Raw genomic sequence first — 14,641 nt, forward strand, 5'->3', positions numbered from 1 at the left:
CCCCCACAAGGATTGAACTCACAACCCTGGGTTGAGCAGGCCAATGCTCAAACCACTGAGCTATCCCTCCCCCCATGAGCAACATTAAAAGAAAGGCTCAGATTCACAAAGGGACTTAAGCAACTAAGGCCTGGTCTACACTACAGAGTTAGGTCGAAGTCTGGCAGCTTAAACGCCGACCTAATAATGTCAGCGTCCAGACTACAGTGTACCTCCCACCGACCTAACTCGCCTGCTACGTCGACTGAATAGCTCCACCTCCAAGAGAGGTCCAGCGCTTACGTCGACATAGTTAGGTCAACGCAGTGGCAGTGTATACGCTGCGTTGCCTACATCAGCTTAAGTGGCCTCCAGGAGATGTCCCACAATGCCCCCGTGTGACCCACTCTGGTCACTGTTTTGAACTCCGCTGCCCATCAGCCAGGGTCACAGGATCAAGCCCCTCCTGTTTAAGGACTGGGAGTTTTTGAAATTCCATTTCCTCTTTGCTCTGCATGGAGAGCTCACCTAGCAACTGCCCAGCTGAGCAGGCTCCAGGCTCCCAATGCTCTGCTGCCGGCACCGCTCAGGGGGTGGTGGAGCTCCTGGGTCTCTGGGGAGAAGAGGCTGTGCAGGCCCGGCTCCGATCCAGCGTAGAAATGTGGACGTCTATGAGCAGATTGCTCGGAGTGTGGGGGAGAAGGGCTAGAAGAGGGTCCCGCAGCACTGCCATGTGACAGCCACGGAGCTGCGCCAGGCGTACCAGGAGGCGAGGGAGGGAAGCAGTAGCTCTGATGCGGCTCCACAGACATGCTGCTTTGACAAGGAGCTGCACGCTGTCCTCTGCGGTGATGCCGTGCCACCCCCGAGCAACATGGCTACCGGAGGAGTTGGAGTCATGGGCCACCGCAGCCAACCCTGAGGATGAGAATGGGAGACAGGCGAACAGGGGGTTGATTTTCAGATTCAGGGCTTAAATTCAGCTGGAGCTGTCCGGAGTGGAGCTCTGGTAAATATTTTCAACCCCGATGGAGTTTTTATCGCATATTGGAGGAGGGCATGGGGGGCTGCGCGAAATACACTACAAGAATTTAAACCCTGATCAGATTAAACTCTGTGTTCTAATCTGTAATGGACTGAGACTAATAAAGAAATAACACCGCCTTCGTTCTGGGCTTTACAAACACTCGCCCTGAGGTTTAATGCTGTAGAACACATTTCCCAATCACAGAGGTACTTTATTTGTGTCCAGATTTAAAATAGAAATGTCACACTCCTAGCAAATGGTGACAGGAATGCCCCCGTCTGTCATAACGCGCTGCCCCTGGACCAGAGCATGAGGAAAGGGAGAGGTAGCACTACTGTGATAGGGGAACCCCCATCATCGCGCTCTGTTACCCCTGGGCCAGGAGATGGGGAAAGGTAGAGGATGGGGAAAGGTGACAGGTAGCAAGTTGCGATGGGAATGCTCCCTCTGGACGGCAGGATGGGGAAAGGCAAAGGCAGCAAATTGTTTCATGGCAGTCAAAGGGAGCATAGAGATGTCAGTAGCAACTACAGGTCGCAAATTGTGCAGGCAGCAGTTCGTAGCGTTGAACTAACAACTTCAAATGCCTTGTTCCAAAATTTTAAGTAACATTTAACTTTTAAATGCCTGAACAGCAAATGTAACTTTTCTTGTCTGCAGGGTAAACACTGGCATTTTTGTCTGTTTGAATAATCAAAGTGGTGCTTTCCGTGCCTTCTTGGCTGCAAAGATTTGAACTGCTTCCTGCTGAAGGTCCACCGTCTGGGCCAGCTCATGCTCTGTTGAGATGGTTGCAAGTCCGACCAGCCTCTCCTGTGTCATTGTGGAGCACAGATGTGTTTTTATTAACTGCAGCTTGGAGAAGGTGCGTTCTCCACTGGAAACTGCTACAGAAAGTGTTAGAAGTATGCGCAGAGCAACAAAAGCATTTGGAAAGAGGTGGGTCATCTTCTTTGTGCACATATATTCCAGGACAGCCTTTGGAGTTGATCCTGCTGAAATGTATCTTGAAAGGGCTTTCAGTTCATCACCTAAATCACTCGCATCAATATCGCGCATGTCATCATGTGTCAACACTGTCTCTAGAGCCCTGCATTGCTGGTGTAGGTCTTCTTCAGGTACAGTGAGGAGTTTTGGAATATCATACAACATCCCAAACATACTGCTGTGTTCCTTGAGCTGCATGAAATGTTCTTCAGCTGACTGTATAGCACAATCTAGCACCTGGTTAAAGAATTCAACTTTGAATTGTTGTTTGGGATCTCTGATGGGATTATCCCGTGCCTCGTCATCAAAATGTCTTCTTCTGCGGTGACTCTTGTATCCTTGAATGGGTGGGAAAATAGCTTCAGTGTCAAGTTCCTCTAACAACTTCTCTGCACTTTTCAAACATTTTGAAATCCCTCATCTGAGCGGTAAAACTGTAGGTATGACTTTGCTTTGTCCAGTTGTTCCATTGCTCCAGATATGTCAAGGTCAACACCTTGGAGTCTCTTGCTTACAACATTTATTTCAAACATTATGTCATGCCACAACACTAAGCTACACAGAAATTTGAAGTTATGTATGTTTCTGGTGATTCCATTTCCCTCTGCCACTGATCTCCCACAAACAGTTCCTGTCATAGCATTATCCTCCATAATAGCAACTATGGCATTATCTATCTTCCCAATTTGGTGTTTGATAGGCTTTATCGCCTCCACTCGACTTTCCTATTGTGTGGCTGTCACGGAGTCCCTGGGCGATGCTCTGGAACTGCTCCCTACGAAGCCAGTCAGGACTCTGGGGAAGTCTCCTTTCTGGGAGCAGACTGTCTGCAGGACACACAGCTCACACAGCTTCCACCTTCCTGGATCTGACCTCAGAGCATTCAGCATCCTCTGCCACTCCGTGCGCTTCCCACAGCGAGTCCGCCCAGGCAGGCTCCTGGGGAAGCCAGAGGGTCCTGCACTCCAACTCCGCAGTCAGATGTGACTCTCAGCCCACCAGTAAAACAGAGGTTTATTAGACGACAGGAACACGGTCTAACACAGAGCTTGTAGGTGCAGAGAGCAGGACCCCTCAGCTGGGTCCATTTTGGGGGGCAGTGAGCCAGACAACCACGTCTGTACTTCACTCCATGTCCCCAGCCAGCCTCAAAACTGAAACTCCCTCCAGCCCCTCCTCTTCTGGGCTTTGTCCATTTCCCGGGCCAGGAGGTCACCTGATTCCTTTGTTCTCCAACCCTTTAGTTCTCACCTTGCAGGGGGGAAGGGCCCAGGCCATCAGTTGCCAGGAAACAGGGTGTTGGCCATTCTCTGTGTCCAGACCCCTGCACATACCTGCCCTCTAGGGCTCTGCAACGATCATATGCCCTTATCCCACCACCTAGATACTTAAGAACTGCCTAGGGGAAACTGAGGCACCCCCACAATATTCAGAGGGAACAGTACGAACAGTCCCGCTTTGTCACAGTGGCACACAGTGGTTTCAGTATCAGAGAGGATGTTCCCAGATGTTGCTTCAAAATTTGCCATCGATGAGTTGATGCTGAGAAAAATACATAGACGCTTTGAATTACATTAAAAAATTCAGCAGCCTCACTAGAAGCTGATGCTGCATCACTGACCACCAAGTTCAATGAATAAGAACTGCATAGGACAAAAAAAGCTCGAGGGTTTACTGTACCCTCCCACTGTTTACTGTACAGATCCGTGTCTGTACTCCTCTGTTCTTTCCTCTCATGTTGGCACCATTATCGTAGCCCTGACCTCTCATGTCAGCTATCGCAATTCCCGTATCTTCCAGCTTTTTAAGAAGCACATCTGTCATACCAGCTCCTGTGGTATCATCAATGTCAATAAATTCTAGAAAATGCTCTCTGACAGTCACCATTGCAGGGACATTTTCACTAGGTTCTGTTGTTGTTACAAAACGCACCATTAAAGTCATTTGTTCTGTATGGCTGATGTCAGGTGTGCAGTCCAGAATAACAGGGTAATATCTTGCTGACTTCAGATCTGCCACCATCTTCTGTTTGACTTTTGTTGCCAGTAACTGTATGATCTCATGTTGAATTGTTTTTCAAAGGTAGTGGTGTGTACATGTTTCTTGGGTGGTGACACTTCTTAGCTGCTCCTGGAATACAGCATCAAACTCAGCCATCAGCTCCACAATTTTAAGATCAGTTAAGGTTAATTTCCATTGTTTGGCACATGCAGCTGATCTGAAGTGCCACGCAGTGCTAGGTTTTGGTAGCAAGCATTCTCACAATGGAAATGAGCCTTTTCACAACATTTTGCCAGTAAAGAGACTCTGATGCAATCTTCTCTTGATGCTGATCATCTATGGTGGCCTTTAACCTTAGTCTCATCTCATGCTCTTTCCACCTATGGAATGCTCTCTGGTGATTTGCTGCCTTCTCATGGCATGCCAGATTTCTAGCCAGATTTTTCCAGTCCTTTGTTTCTGCAGAACCCAATGTGGCTGGAACATTAGACGGGAAGAGTTTGCAACAAAACCAGTATGCAGCATTCTGGGTTTTTGAGTACATAAGCCATGGCCTCTCCACTTTGTCACCATTGGGGATTTCACACCAGTAAAGTGTTGGATGGAAACTTCTCTTTTCATTGTCTTTGGGGAACATGAAGTTTTTCACTTGTTGAGGCCAATGCAGTACAAGGAAGTCCCTCGGGTTACTGCTCAAGGGGGTCCACAATCCTGGATCATCTAGACTTAAGGAACTAAACTCAGGAGCAGCTGTTTCTTGTGCCTCCACCACACTCTTCTCTGATCTACACTTTTCTTCAGGAATGTGCATGGTTACATCCATTTGAGATGGAGATAGGGATGCTGCAGTAGCTGCCAGGTCACCTGCACTCCGACTAACTGGAAGATCAGACATCTCCTCACCACTCACCTCCTCACTGGGGCCGGAAGGCTCACTGTGAACATTTGTGTCTGTGTATCTCAGGAGAGCTCCTTCCTGCTTAGATAGAAAAGCTTCCTTCACTTTCTTTCTTTTTCTGAGTGCTGCCCCAGAGGGGCGTTTTCTTCTTTCACTCATGACTGCTGTTCTGTGCAAGCTATAGTGGCCTTCAACACTCAGTTGAAGGGGACAAATAAGCAGGCTGGTAACAGGGCCTGAGTGAGGGAAGATATCAGCGTCTTAAGGGCCTAACTGGCTCCTACTGTTTCAGTTGACTGCCTGTTCTCCCCAGGTGGGTTCAGGGAAGCAGAAGGAAACAGGAAGCTGCCTAAGAAGCTGGGGTTAATCAGTCCAGGCTCCTGGGGGTGCTAGAGAGGTACATAAGAGGCTCCTCCTCCTCTTTCTCCCTGCAGCTCCTGCTGCTTTCTGCTGTTCCCTCTCACCTTTTCTCCTGCCTGCCTGTTAGGTCTCTTGTGCCCTCCTTCCTCCAGCACAGCACTCCCCCATCTCTGGGCATCTCGAGCAGAGAATACAGATGCCCCAGCAGCAGACACAGTTTTCTACGCTCTGGGTCCTAGTGGTGCCTCCCCACAGTCTGGCACCTGAGGCGGCCGCCTCAGTTCGCCTCATGGTCAGGCCAGCCCTGGACCCTGACCACCTCCCATCCAGGGCTTAATTTGTCCCCCAGCTTGCTGGGTCTGAGGAAGGCTGCTGTGCAAAGTGATATTTGTATGTTTGTGAATCACTTTTCGCTGCCTCCCAGCTCGCTAGCAAGTCTCCTGCTGTCAGGCGTGATATTAACAAACGTACAAACATCACTTTTCACAGCAGCAGACTTACTCGCGAGCAAAAAAAAAAGCAACCAAAAAAGCAAAAGAAACAACAATTAAACAAAGACAAGAACATGCAAAGCACCTTACTTGTGTTTCTATTCGGTGCCACAAGTACTCCTTTTCTTTTTACTGTAAGGAGAGTGATCACTTAAGATGAGCTAATACCAGCAGGAGAGCGGGGGTCGGGGCGGGGGAGGAGAAAACCTTTTGAAGTGATAATCAAGGTGGGCCATTTCCAGCAGTTAACAGAAACGTCCGAGGAGCAGTGGGGGGTGGAGGGGAGGAAATAAACATGGGTCTGAGGAAGGCTGCTGTGCAAAGTGATATTTGTATGTTTGTGAATCACTTTTCGCTGCCTCCCAGCTCGCTAGCAAGTCTCCTGCTGTCAGGCGTGATATTAACAAACGTACAAACATCACTTTTCACAGCAGCAGACTTACTCGCGAGCAAAAAAAAAAGCAACCAAAAAAGCAAAAGAAACAACAATTAAACAAAGACAAGAACATGCAAAGCACCTTACTTGTGTTTCTATTCGGTGCCACAAGTACTCCTTTTCTTTTTACTGTAAGGAGAGTGATCACTTAAGATGAGCTAATACCAGCAGGAGAGCGGGGGTCGGGGCGGGGGAGGAGAAAACCTTTTGAAGTGATAATCAAGGTGGGCCATTTCCAGCAGTTAACAGAAACGTCCGAGGAGCAGTGGGGGGTGGAGGGGAGGAAATAAACATGGGGAAATAGTTTTATTTTGTGTAATGACCCATCCATTCCCAGTCTCCATTCAAGCCTCAGTTAATTGTATCCAGTTTGCAAATTAATTCCAATTCAGCAGTCTCTCGTTGGAGTCTGTTTTTGAAGTCTTTTTGTTTGAATATTGCGACCTTTGGGTCTGAGATCGAGTGACCAGAGAGATTGAAGTGTTCTCCGACTGGTTTATGAATGTTATAATTCTTGACATCTGATTTGTGTCCATTTTTTCTTTTACGTAGAGACTGTCCAATTTGACCAATGTACATGGCAGAGGGGCATTGCTGGCACATGATGGCATATATCACATTGGTAGATGGTAATGGCTGCTTTGCCGGGCTCACCTTTCTCCCTCCGTCAGGTTGGCCGATGGGGATAATGAGCCTGGAGATCTCATTCCCACTGCTCTGAGTGCTGCCCATGTGCACACGACCCAGCTCAGCTCTTCCTGTATCCCAGGAACGTCTTCATCTTCTGGGATCCTCATGGCAGCAGTGGGATGATTTAATGGAGTCCCTTAGTCATGGGGCCTCTCTCTCGCTTTTGTTTCAGAGCCAGCGTCCTGGAATCGTCTCCTGGTGCGTGGACTGGTGGCAGTGGTGAGGGTGCTAGTCTTACTGTACCGATGTGGGTTTTGGAAAGGTAGAGGAAAAGTGTTTGCCTACTCGCAACTCGTCTTCAGGAAGCTGCTGACTCATCCCTCCCCGCAGCCTGGAAGTCGGCAGGATTCCCAGGAATCTGAGCTCCCCGCAGTGTGTGACAGGGACGGGGACCAGGCCCAGGGAACCAGAAACAGGAATCAAGACCCAGCCCTGGAGAATGGGGAAGGAGACCTGCTAATGGCGGACAGACGCTTCCCCCAGGAACCCAGAGGAAGGGATCCATTAGGTGGGGACACGGGTGTGGCCCAGGAAACTGGAGCAGCGTTGCCAATCCTCCAGGGTGACCGGGAGTCTGCAGGAATTAAAGATTAATTTTGAATGAAAGATTATGTCATGTGATAAAATCTTCAGGAATACGTCCAATTAAAATTGGCAACCCTAAACCGGAGTGGGGGGAGGGACCCATTAAATGGAGACAGACTTGGGCTCGGGAACCAGCGAGAAGAGCTGATCCCTCCTACAATGCCCCTCAATGGTGGGGACTAGACTGGGTGAAACTTTTCATCTAAACCTATTTGAGGTGAAAAATGCAGATTCAGCAGTTTGCGAATTCGTATCCCGTCTGCTGAATTGTTCACATCCAGACCCTCCCCCCCGTTCTTCACACGTCAAAGCATTTCGTTTAGACACTTTCCAAACAAACCATTTTGATTTTTCAGCTTGAAATAATTTTTTGTTTAAAAATGTCTTTCAGTTTTATTTTAAAAATTCAAAAAGTTACAACCCTTGAAATGTTCCTGGGTGTTGTTTTTTTTTTTAAGCTTTTTGGTTCATCAAAAATTTGGAAAAATGTTAGTTTTGTTCAGCCTGAAACCAGTTTTTTTCCTTCTCTTTTTTTGGAATTGCCAGCGACCAAAAAATTCTGTTTGCCCAGCTCCAGGGGCGGGTGAGGATTTTGGCAGTTATATTGTGGGTCTCTGAGTCTCCTTGTTGCTCAAAGTTTTCTTACTTTAATAAATTAATTTGGGATGAGGGCAGGATGGGCAAAAGCTTCCTAAAAGTGTGGGGGGTCTGCTGGCACCCAAACTGTGGCCCAGCCCCTCTGCCACCCCTTCTCCTCGAGGTCCTGCCCCCTCAAACTGCCCCTTTCCCTGGGGCCCCCCCTCACGCAGCCTTTCTCTCTGAGCTCCCACTTCACACCGCCCCTTGCCCCCAAACAACCCCCCGTCCCCCCGTTCCCTTCTCTCCCCACTCATCCAGTCGCTCACACTTATGGCCAGTAAAAAGTGGTGGGCCCTGGTCTCCCCTCTGGATGAGAGTGGCACCCCTGGATGAGAGTGGGAGAGGATGAAGAACTCCTTTCAAATATAACTCCCCCCACCTCAAAAAAGCACAATTTGCCAGCAACAGCAAAACATGCACCTAACCAACCCGTGCCAGTCAGGCTGTGTTGTGTGTTACATTCCCGTCCTGGGGCAGTTTATGTCTTTGAGAATATGAACCCTGCAGGCCTGGGTGTTTCTCTGCGTAATGTGACCTCTGTGCTCCTGATGAGAGCCTGTCATAAAAATAAAGGGAAGGGTAAACCCCTTTGAAATCCCTCCTGGCCAGGGGAAAGCTCCTCTCACCTGTAAAGGGTTAAGAAGCTAAAGGTAACCTCGCTGGCACCTGACCAAAATGACCAATGAGGAGACAAGATACTTTCAAAAGCTGGGAGGAGGGAGAGAAACAAAGGGTCTGTGTCTGTCTGTAGTCGTCTTGGCCGGGGATAGACCAGGAATGGAGTCTTAGAACTTTTAGTAAGTAATCTAGCTAGGTATGTGTTAGATTATGATTTCTTTAAATGGCTGAGAAAAGCATTGTGCTGAATAGAATAACTATTTCTGCCTGTGTATCTTTTTTGTAACTTAAGGTTTTGCCTAGAGGGGTTCTCTATGTTTTTGAATCTAATTACCCTGTAAGATATCTACCATCCTGATTTTACAGGGGGGATTTCTTTATTTCTATTTACTTCTATTTTTTATTAAAAGCCTTCTTGTAAAAAACTGAATGCTTTTTCATTGTTCTCAGATCCAAGGGTTTGGGTCTGTGGTCACCTATGCAAATTGGTGAGGCTTTTTATCCAACATTTCCCAGGAAAGGGGGGGTGCAAGTGTTGGGAGGATTGTTCATTGTTCTTAAGATCCAAGGGTCTGGGTCTGTAGTCACCAAGGCAAATTGGTGAGGCTTTTTACCAAACCTTGTCCAGGAAGTGGGGTGCAGGGTTTTGGGAAGTATTTTGGGGGGAAAGACGCGTCCAAACAGCTCTTCCCCAGTAACCAGTATTAGTTTGGTGGTGGTAGCGGCCAGTCCAAGGACAACGGGGGGAATATTTTGCACCTTGGGGAAGTTTTGACCTAAGCTGGTAAAGATAAGCTTAGGAGGTTTTTTTCATGCAGGTCCCCACATCTGTACCCTAGAGTTCAGAGTGGGGGAGGAACCTTGACAGAGCCGTTGTTTGTAAATGTTTCAGTAGCAGACATATTTATTATTCATGTACATACAGACATTTATTCATAATTAGAACTGGTCAAAAATAGCAAGGGTGGAGAGGTTCATGAAAATTGAAGAAGAAACCACTCGCCCCCCTACCCCCCCGCCCCCCGCATAGTCTTCAAACTTATTTGCAAATGTTTTTAATGATCAAAGTTTTGTTTAGTTTTGGTGGGAAAAACTCCACGTTCTCTCTCAAGTGGGCAGAGAAATCCAAAATGTTTTTTTTAAAAAGGGAACTTTGTTCAAATGGTCAATGTAATCCAAAGTGGCATTTTTAGTTTAAAGGTTGCATTGTCAGTGTAAAACCCTTTTGAACCAGCTCTATTACTGTATAACAGGATGAGTTTATTTTTCGTGATGCATTGTTTGGGCCAAGTTCCAAGTGGCATTTCAGTTTTTGCACAGCTCTTCTCTTCTTGCGTCTGCACCTCTCATAAGCTGTGGCCTTAATCTTGGCCCTGGAAACACTTACGTGCATGTTTCACTTTAATTACTGCTGTGAATACTTCCATTTCAATGGGACAACTCTGAGGCCGGGTTTATGCTACAGCCCTATATCAGTGTAACTACGTCATTTATTTAATTTTCTTTCTTTCATATGTGAAAGTTCTTGAGAGGTTAAAGTAGGTAAAATACATGAACAGGTTGGGACAGTCCAAGTTTGTCCGTGCAAAGTGACAGCAGAGATGTGGGATCTGCTAGTTTTCCATAAGTCTCTCAGGGTTTCCCAGGATAACTTTGGGAATCTCTGTCTTGCATCGGGAATGTTCCCTGAAAGTGTCCAAACAGCTCAGAGATACAGAACCATTCCCTGGATCCATTCTTATAGCTGTCTTCCCCGGAAAAGAGTCTGGCAAGTGTTTCTGTCAGCTCATTGCTAAGTTATCTGTCAAAACACTAGAGTTTTCAGGTGCCTAAGTAGCCCCTGGAATCAGGGTGAAATTATCCTCCCCGCCACCACCAAAATTGGAAATAGTGCCCCGGAGTGCACGGTACCCTACCGTTCTTCCCCCATGGGAGCTGCATTAACAGGCAACTCTGCAAGTTATCTGCATGCCTCTGCACGTGACCCCCACGCCTCTCCATTTCCACATGTATCCTGTCCCCATGCTGGTGGCTAATCCAGAAAAAGAGGGAAAGAGCTCACCACTGCTACCACCTGAGGGATGTGTTGGGTTGAGATCAGCTGGTCAAAGCAGGCAATAGGGACAGAATCTGAGACTTGAAGCTCCTCGAGTGACCTCTGACCTTTCTAGACCTGCCCTTCAATCAGACATAGCGATTGTAAAGTTGAATGTGATCGTAACTAGACCCATTTTAAACCCTTCACCACACAAGAAAAAGCCCGTAGGATTCATCATGAACTATTTATTTCTCCTCCCCTGGATTCCTGCACCCATCAGCCACCTTGGAGCTTTCCCTGGTCTGTCCCAGGCTGGGCTCACTTGATTGCAGGAGGTCAGCGGATGGTCCAGCTTTGCTCTTTCGCTTCCATTCTTCACGTCTTTGGATGGCTGCATTTGCAACTGAGCAGCCCGATGGAAACACTGAGTCCTCTGTCTCGGCAGGCAGGCCCAGCCGCCAAAGCCAAAGACTCCCTGAGAACAGGGGGAGGTTCGCCTGAACTCTCAGGAGTGGAGGCTGGGCCCATAGGGTAGGGTTACCATATTTGAACTTTCAAAACAGAGGACACTCCGGTGGCGGGGGGGGGGGGGGGAGTGGTAGCCCTGCCCCCTATCTCCTCCCTACCACTTCCTGCCCCCTGACTGCCCACCACAGGACCGCCAACCCATCCAACCCCGCCTGCTCCTTGTCCCCTGATCACCCCCTCCCAGGACTCTGCCCTCTATCTAAGCCTTCCTTCTCCCTGTCTCCAACTGCCCCCTCCTGAGACCCCTACACCCTAACTGCCCCCCTAGAACTCCACCCCCTACATGTCCCCTGACTGCCCTGCCCCCTATCTGCACCCCCGCCCCCTGACAGACCCCCGGCTCTCCCACACCTATCCAAACACTCCCTGTCCCCCGACTGCCCCCGCAGAACCCCTGACCCATCTAATCCCCCATGCTCCCTGCCCCTGACTTCCCCCCAAACCTCCGCCCCATCCAACCCCCCCTGCTCCCTGTCCCTTGACTCCCCCATCCCCTCTCCATATGCCCACCCCCTGACAGGCTCCCCCCAGAACCCCTGACCCATCCAACCCCTCCCTGCTCCCTGGCTGTCCCTTGGGACCCCATGCCCCTTCTCCAGCCCCCCCAGCCCCCGTACCCTGCGGCTCAGAGCACTGTGTCTGGGGTGCGGAGCCAGACACAGTTCAGCGCTCCCCCGCAGAGCGTGCAGCTCCCCCCCCGGCCTCCAGAGTGCTGCATTGGGAGGAAAATCCTGGACCTTTGGAGAGTTTGACAAATTCCTCCCGGAGGGCAATTTAAAACCCCAAAAGCCTGGACATGTCCGGGAAAATCTGGATGCATGGTAACCCTACCACAGGGACTCCAGGTTCGGCAGCTGCAGCCACCTGTATGGTGAATCCTCCGACTCATCGCCAAACAGCTCTTCCCCATTCTGCAACCTGGCCCCACGGTCTGACCGTGCAGGAGAACAGAAACCCTTTGGGACAGCAGGAGAGTCTCTTCAATGCCACGCCGTCACCGTGAAACACGACTACGCTGCCCCCAGGAGTCTCTCAAGGAGCTGCCGGCTCAGTCACTGGGCACTCACTCGTAATGGTCTCGGGCAGTGGCATTGCAGAGGGAGCTGAGCAGACCATCCCTTCTGTGACTTCCTGAATTGCTGCCAGGACGGATTCTCCTCTGCGCTAGGGAGAGTCCCCGAGGAAAAGCAGCTGTGGTGGGGGAGGAAGCAAGACAAACACTCCCCCTGAGCCCTTGACTAGCAGGCAAGCAGGACTCTGGGAGCCAAGGGATCGGTGTGTCTTGCTGGGAGAGCAGAGCTGGAGAGCAGAAAAGGGCATTGGAGGAATTGAAGAAAAGTCAGTGTCATGGCTGGGTCATGGGCACCCAGACCTAGTGGTCAGAGGCAGAGTCCACACTCCCAAGACAGGAGTCAAGAGTCAGCTGGGTCAGGACACGGGAAGAGCAGAAGCAAAAAACCAAATTGTGTTTAGAACCTCAAATCAGATGAGTCAACCCGAGTCCGGATGCCAGGAAATCAAGCCTGGGGAGTGGGAGCAGGAACAGCCAACAAACGGTCCAGAGCCGGGGAGGAGCGCGGCTGTTCAGACAGCTTCTTGTTCCTGCTGCTGGTTTAATGAGGTCCCGGGGGCCATTTAGCTGCCCTGGGACTCTGCCAATAGGAGCCTCAAACTGGGTCTGGACTTCGTCAGTCCGAGCTTAAGCAGTTTTTCGTAGGCTTCCAGGTGGGATGCTGGAGGGTGGCTGCTCCCAGGAACCCTGCAGACCCGGGTTAATGACCCATGGGTCAGGACAGTGAGTGATCTCTCCCAGCTCAAACCTCCTGCACGAAACAGTCTCCAGGGTCCCGGATGCATCCTCTGAGAAGAAAAAAACACAGTCATGAGGACAAATAGGCTATGGAACAGGAGCCCCCTCTTTCTTGCAACAGCCCCAAGTGCCCAGAAGAGTGGACGGTTCTTACCTCCAGGAGATGCCTGGGATCTTCCATCTAAGGCTCAATGGGACTCATGTTGCTTGGTCTGACAGGAGGAGATCATCTGTCCCCACTGCTCCCTGCACTGGGCTGGCTGCAGCACACATCTGTGTAAGAGGCTGGGCCAGAGAGATGTTACAATCAGGGTCCAGGCACCCCAGAAGGAGAACAGAGGGTCTGAAACCAGAAGACGAAGCAATCAAATCCGCGGATTCGACAGAGAAGTTTTCTACCCTACAGGGACATCAAAGAAGGTCTGTTAGGAAAGCTGAGATGTTAGTCTGGAAACTGCTAAGGCAAAGGTTGTGACTTGTTAAGATTCAGTTTTAGTCACTACAAAGTGTGTTGTGTTTTGTTTCTCTCTTTGAAATTTGTCTCTTTCTCTTGCTTAGTATCACTTAAATCTCTCTTTGTCACTATGCTTCCCAAACCACCTCAGTGTTGTGTGTTCCAGTGAAGTGTGAGTCTCCAGCCTACCCAACAAGCTGAGCTGTGCCCTGTCTCTCTGAAGGTAGCGAATAATTTCTGAGCGGTGCTGGGCCCAGAGTCCAAGGGCAGTTCACCAGACATCTCGTGTGAAGCCCAAAGAGACCAAAGGAGCAGGAGAGATTCCGGCCCCACTGACCCATGGGAACTTCCCACAGAAGAGGCTACCAGGGCTCCAGACACAGCCACTTTGGGTGTGTACCAGAGTTCACTCACCGCTAGATGCTGACCAGGCCTCCTGTCACCGCTCTCTCGCTGGGCTAGCAACCCCGTTGATACTCACTCTTGCAGTTTGTTGGCTGGGAACTCAGCCCTCCAACCAGGTGACTGTCCTTTACTCCACTCCTTCCTGGGTCAAGCTCCTTGCAAACAAAGTCCAAAAATATCTTGAACAGAAACAAGGCCTTCCACCCTCGTGGGGAGTTCTTCCTCAGCCTGATTTTGCTTCGGCCTGCCCTTCTTGGGTTTCTAGGGTCTTCTATGTCCCCTTCCTTAGGGACGGTGAGAGAAGCCAGTCCTACCCTGGACTCCAGGGTTTGGACCAAGGCCGTCTACTGAACAGCTCGCTTTGCTTCTGTACTTTTGCTGATGTTTTCACTTGTGTCCCCTCAGGTGGGGCTCACTTGGTCATCAATTTGGCCTAGCCCCAGGCTAGGCAGCCATAGGCCAAGCCACCCTGTTAGATACCCTCCTCCTTCAAATCCGGTCCAGCCCAGCTGACAGGTTGGCTGAAGGGATGGTGAAACCCCATTGCTGATCAGAAGGAGGTCAGAGTCTGTTCTTTGGGAGCTGAAGGTCCGTTTCTCCCGCTGCGGGAAGTGGAGCTGGAGAGCGGAGATGTTAGGTGAAAGAGACTGCATGATGGAGTTGAAGACTGAGGGACGGGAGCCTCCTCCCAGAAA

Source organism: Caretta caretta, chromosome 14 (genome assembly GCF_965140235.1).
Source record: "Caretta caretta isolate rCarCar2 chromosome 14, rCarCar1.hap1, whole genome shotgun sequence".
In the NCBI taxonomy this organism is placed as follows: domain Eukaryota; kingdom Metazoa; phylum Chordata; order Testudines; family Cheloniidae; genus Caretta; species Caretta caretta.